This window comes from Moschus berezovskii, chromosome 12, assembly GCF_049115385.1.
Source record: "Moschus berezovskii isolate FMDL1 chromosome 12, NW_MosBer_1.0, whole genome shotgun sequence".
NCBI classification, from domain to species: Eukaryota; Metazoa; Chordata; class Mammalia; order Artiodactyla; family Moschidae; genus Moschus; species Moschus berezovskii.
In genome coordinates, this window is record NC_142471.1 from 47113658 (window position 1) to 47119657 (window position 6000).

Consider the following 6000-nt stretch of genomic DNA (forward strand, 5'->3'; position numbering starts at 1 on the left):
TTGTGCAACAAAGACTAGACACTGTTTCTGGTTGGACTGAGTTAAGTCTGTAAAAAATCAATCAGAATATCTTCTTTCCTGGAAGCTGGCAAGGTTAAGTACCATATCTACATTAGAAAATTGTCCAAGCTGTTACTTAAATCAAACTGGTAATGAATTAGGAAGTAAACCTAAAGCATTTCAGCCAGAAAAAATTTGTTCCTATCAATTTTAGTCCTTTACTATGAATACATTATTTACTTTCTATGAACATATTTTATGAATCTTACCTAAATCACTTACTTACAGAACACTTTGGGCTTGCCACTGAGGCACTGCCTAAGTCATCTTTATCTTTCAGTTTTGTATTACCAGTATGTAGTTTACATGTGTGTTAAGTCACTTCAGCTCTATCCGACTTTTTGCAACCTTGTGGACCACAGCCCGCCAGGCTCCTGTCCATGGGATTCTCCGGGCAAGAATACTGAAGTGGTTCACCATGCCCTCCTCCAGGGATGGAACTTGCATCTCTTATGTCTCCTGCACTGGGAGGCGGGTTCTTTACCTCTAGCACCACCTGGGAAACCCAGTTGTGTGGCTCAAATGTAAAAGTAAACAAAGACTTTTTATTACTTCCATTTTATGATATAATCACCTATGTACTACTTTGCTAGGCAGTAGAAATATACTACATTACTTCTATAAACATAGATAATTTCAGGATCAAAAGGAAAAAGGAATCTTATTACAACAGAGTGAAGGGATTCACTCCATAGCAGCGTTTCACAACTGTAGTCATGAAACTCTCATGATGTTTCATGAATTAACATATAATAAACAAACAAACTATCCTACGGTATATTCTCTTCTAAAATAAAAAAAATATATATATATATATGAGACAAAAACCTAACGTATGTACATATCATTAATATACAACATCCTGCTTTTAAGAAAAGGTGTGCCCAGTCATGAATGCCATAAGTCAGAAGGGATATTCTGATATATCTGATATTCCAATGTGTTTCAGTGCTGTGTCTTACTCTACAGGTAAAAGTCTCCAACAAACCATTATGTTATTACAAGTAAGTTATCTAATGATTGCTAGCGTGTGTTGTGTATTTTATACTACAATGTCAACTTATAGTTGTACTATTAGTTTTTACTGCATACTAGGTTAATAAAAATTTGGTCATTTCTACTGGCAATATGCTAAACCATTTCTCTGCTATATTTTAAGGCTATATTAATACATTTAAAATATTTTATCAATATATTATTTTCAAAAGTATTCCATGGTTAAACTTGTTTTAAAAACTGTTCTACTGTGTAAAAACAATGACTGCTGTGCCCAATTTTGTTTCACTTGTTGTCATGTTTCTCTAGTTTTTCTTTAAAATTGGGGGAAGTTACAGTTTAGTACACAAAGGCAAAGTTGTATCTGACTCTTTGTGACCCCATGGACTGTAGCCCACCAGGCTCCTCTGTCCATGGAATTCTCTAGGCAAGAATACTGGAGTAGGTTGCCATTCCCTTCTCCAGGGAATCTTCCCAATCTGAGGATCAAACCCAGGAACTCCTGCATTGCAAGCAGATTCTTTACTACCTGAGCCACCAAGAAAGCCCTTTCACATACAGGCAAAGGAGCCACAGTGGACTCCTGCTGCTGCAGCTAAGTCACTTCAGTCGTGTCCAACTCTGCGTGACCCCATAGACGGAAGCCCACCAGGCTCCCCCGTCCCTGGGATTCTCCAGGCAAGAACACTGGAGTGGGTTGCCATTTCCTTCTCCAATGTGTGAAAGCGAAAAGTGAAAGTGAAGTCGCTCAGCCACGTCAGACTCGTAGAGACCCCATGGACTGCAACCCACCAGGCTCCCCCGTCCATGGGATTTTCTAGGCAAGAGTACTGGAGTGGCTTGCCATTGCCTTCTCCGAAAGGTTAGTTTTCTGTGATTGTGCTTTTCAGTCTGTCTGCCCTCTGATGGAGAAAGATAAGAGGATTTTGGAAGTTTCCCAATGGGAGAGCCACGAGGGGGGAACTGGTTCTTTTTCTGATGGGCGGGGCCATGCTCAGTAAATCTTTGGTCCAGTTTTCTGTTGATGGGTGGGACTGTGTCCCCTCCCTGCTATTTACCCTGGGCCAAACTATGGTGGAGGTAATGAAGATAATGGTGACCTGCTTCAAAAGATCCCATGCATGTATTGCTACAGTCAGTGCCCCCATCCCTGCAGCAGGCCACCACCAACCCACGCCTCTGCCGGAGACTCCTGGACACTCACAGGCAAGTCTGGGTCAGTCTCCTGTGGGATCACTGCTCCTTTCTCCTGGGCCCTTGTGCACAAGGTTCTGTTTGTGCCCTCCAAGAGCCTATTTCCCAGTCCTGTGTAAGTTCTGGCAGCTCTCTGGTGGGGTTTTGTTATATATGGCTTTTTATTTTGTTGAGGTATATTCCCTCTATGCTTACTTTCTGGAGAGGTTTTTTTTTTATTTTATCATAAATAGATGTTGAATTTTGTCAAAGGCTTTCTCTGCAACTATTGAAGTAAGCACATGGTTTTTATAATTTTTAAAAACTAGTAGTTTTCAATTTGTTAATATGGTATATCACATTGATTTGCAAATATTGAAGAATCCTTCAGTTCAGTTGCTCAGCTGTGTCCGACTCTTTGCAACCCCATGGACTACAGCATGCCAGTCTTCCCTGTCCATCACCAACTACCAGAGCTTGTTCAAACTCATGTCCATCGAGTCAGTGATGCCATCCAACCATCTCATTCTCTGTAGTCCCCTTCTCCTGCCTTCAGTTTTTCCCAGCATCAGGGTCTTTTCTAAGAAATCAGTTCTTTGCCTCAGGCGGCCAAACTATTGGAGCTTCAGCTTCAGCATCAGTCCTTCCAATCAGTATTCAGGACTGATTTCCTTTAGGATTGACTGGTTTGATACCCTTGCAGTCCAAGGGACTCTCAAGAGTCTTCTCCGATACCACAATTCAAAAGCATAATTTCTTCGGCACTCAGCTTCCTTTATAGTCTAGCTCTCACATCTGTACATGAATACTGGAAAAACCATAGCTTTGACTAGATGGACCTTTGTTGGCAAAGTAATGTCTCTGCTTTTTAATATGCTGTCTAGGTTTGTCATAGCTTTTCTACCAAGGAGCAGATGTCTTTTAATTTCATGGCTGTAGTCACGATCTGCTGTGATTTTGGAGCCAAGAAAATAGTCTGTCAGTATTTCCATTTTTTCCCCATCTATTTGACATTAAATGATGGAACCCAATGCCATGATTTTCATTTTTTGAATATTGAATTTTAAGCCAGGTTTTTCACCTTCCTCTTTCACCTTCATCAAAAGGCTCTTCAATTCCTCTTTGCTTTCTGCCATTAGGGTGGTGTCATCTGCATATCTGAGGTTATTGGTATTTCTTCTGGAAATCTTGATTCCAGCTTGTGCTTCATCCAGCCTGGCATTTTGCATAATGTTCTCTGCATATAAGTTAAATAACAGGGTGACAATATACAGCTGTGCATCCCTGGAATAAAGCTCATTTGGTCATGATGTATGATCTTTTTAATATGTTGCTGGATTCTGTTTGATAGAATTTTGTTGAGGATTTTTGTATCTATGTTCATCTGTGATACTGCCCTGCAGTTTTCTTTTTTTTGTGGTGTCTTTGTCTGGTTTTGGTATAAAGGTGATGGAGGCCTCGTAGAAGGAGTTTGAGAGTTTTTTTCCCTTTGGAATTTTCTGGAAGAGTTTGAATATGATAAGTGTTAGCTCTACTCTAAATTTTTGGTGGAATTCACCTATGAAGCCATCTGGTTTGGGGCTTTTGTTTGTTGGAAGATTTTTGATTACAGTTTTATTTCTGTGCTTGTGATTGGTCTGTTCAAATTTTCTATTTCTTCCTGGTTCAGTTTTGGAAAAAACCTGTAGTTTCAGATTGTGTTGTTTTAGGGTGGTGCTCCCTGTTTTCTGCAAAGAAGTTTTTTTATAAACTGCATAGTTGGAGAATTAATTGAATCAAACATCATCACCTTGATTTTTAATTGATAGTGGGTCTATTGTATTAAACCTTGAGAGATAAAGTGGATGACATAAAAACAGGAGATTTTCATGGGTGAACAAGACTGAGTAAAAGGGAAAACCAGGGGTAAATGAACTATGAATTCATATTGCAGGATTCCTGTCATCTATTACTTTATTTTTTCTTATGTGTGGGTATTTAAGCAAATCTTTTTTTTTTTTTTTTTGGTTTATTTTTTCTTTCTTTCTTTCTTTTTTTTTTAAAAATTTTTATTGGAGGCTAATTATTTTACAATATTATATTGGCTGGTTTTGCCATACATTGTCATGAATCTGCCCCGGGTGTACATGAGTTCCCCCTCCCGAACCCCCCTCCCACCTCCCTCCTCCCCTTATCCTCCCTCTGGGTCATCCCCGCATACCAGCCCCGAGCATCCTGTAACATGCATCGACCCTGAACTGGTGATTCGTTTCACATATGATAATATACATGTTTCAGTGCCATTCTCCCAAACCATCCCACCCTCACCCTCTCCCACAGAGTCCCAAAGGGTTATCATTTGCATCATTCTAAATTCCATATATATGCGTTAGTATATTGTATTGGTGTTTTTCTTTCAGGCTTACTTCACTCTGTATAATAGGCTCCAGTTTCATCCACCTCATTAGAACTGATTCAAATGCATTCTTTTTAATGGCTGAGTAATACTCCATTGTGTATATGTACCAAAGCTTTCTTATCCATTCGTCTGCAGATGGACATCTAGGTTGCTTCCATGTCCTGGCTATTATAAACAGTGCTGCAATGAACATTGGAGTACATGTGTCTCTTTCAATTCTGGTTTCCTCGGTGTGTATGCCCAGGAGTGCGATTGCTGGATCATATGGCAGTTCTATTTCCAGTTTTTTGAGGAACCTCCACACTGTTCTCCATAGTGGCTGTACTAGTTTGCATTCCCACCAACAGTGTAAGAGGGTTCCCTTCTCTCCACACCCTCTCCAGCATTTATTGCATGTAGACTTTTGGATAGCAGCCATTCTGACTGGTGTGAATGGTATCTCATTGTGGTTTTGATTTGCATTTCTCTGATTATGAGGGATGTTGAGCATTTTTTTCATGTGTTTGTTAGCTATCTTTATGTCTTCTTTGGAGAAATGTCTTTTTAGTTCTTTGGCCCATTTTTTGATTGGGTCATTTATTTTTCTGGAATTGAGCTGCAGGAGCTGCTTATATATTTTGGAGATTAATCGTTTATCAGTTGCTTCATTTGCTATTATTTCCTCCCATTCTGAAGGCTGTCTTTTCACCTTTATTTAAACAAATCTTTTTCCATTGAAGACATCAGGTAAGGTTTGGAAAGGTATGATATGGCTTTTTATAATAGGGGGCTTATAATAGTTTCTATTTGTGTGATTGAACATAAGTAAACATTGAATTAGATGGTGATATTTTCAAAACAAGAAAGCTAAGTTAAACCTAGCTATTCAAGGAACAAATTACTCTTGACTCGATAATCAGTCAGAACAAATGCCAGACTGCAATGAATTAACACAAAATCTGTTATTCTCATATGAACATGTTTTATAGCAGAGTAGTTTTTTAATTTTAATGCTTATCTATTTAAAATAGTTACACATGATTAAACGCCATACAGACAAAACTAGATTGTTAATGTCATATGGCTGAATTAGATATCAATCAAGTTTGGCCATTGTTGTTAATATTAAAATAAAAAAAACCTGAACATTAGTCACCATATTCAGCAAAATGAAGCACAGTATTCTCTCAAACTAGAAATCACTTCCAATCCAGAGAAAATCCAACCAAAATCTATTTTTATTCATTGGTATGGGTGTTCATTGGAAGGACTGATGCTAAAGCTGAAACTCCAATACTCTGGCCACCTCATGCGATGAGTTGACTCACTGGAAAAGACTCTGATGCTGGGAAGGATTGGGGGTGGGAGGAGAAGGGGACGACAGAGAATGAGAT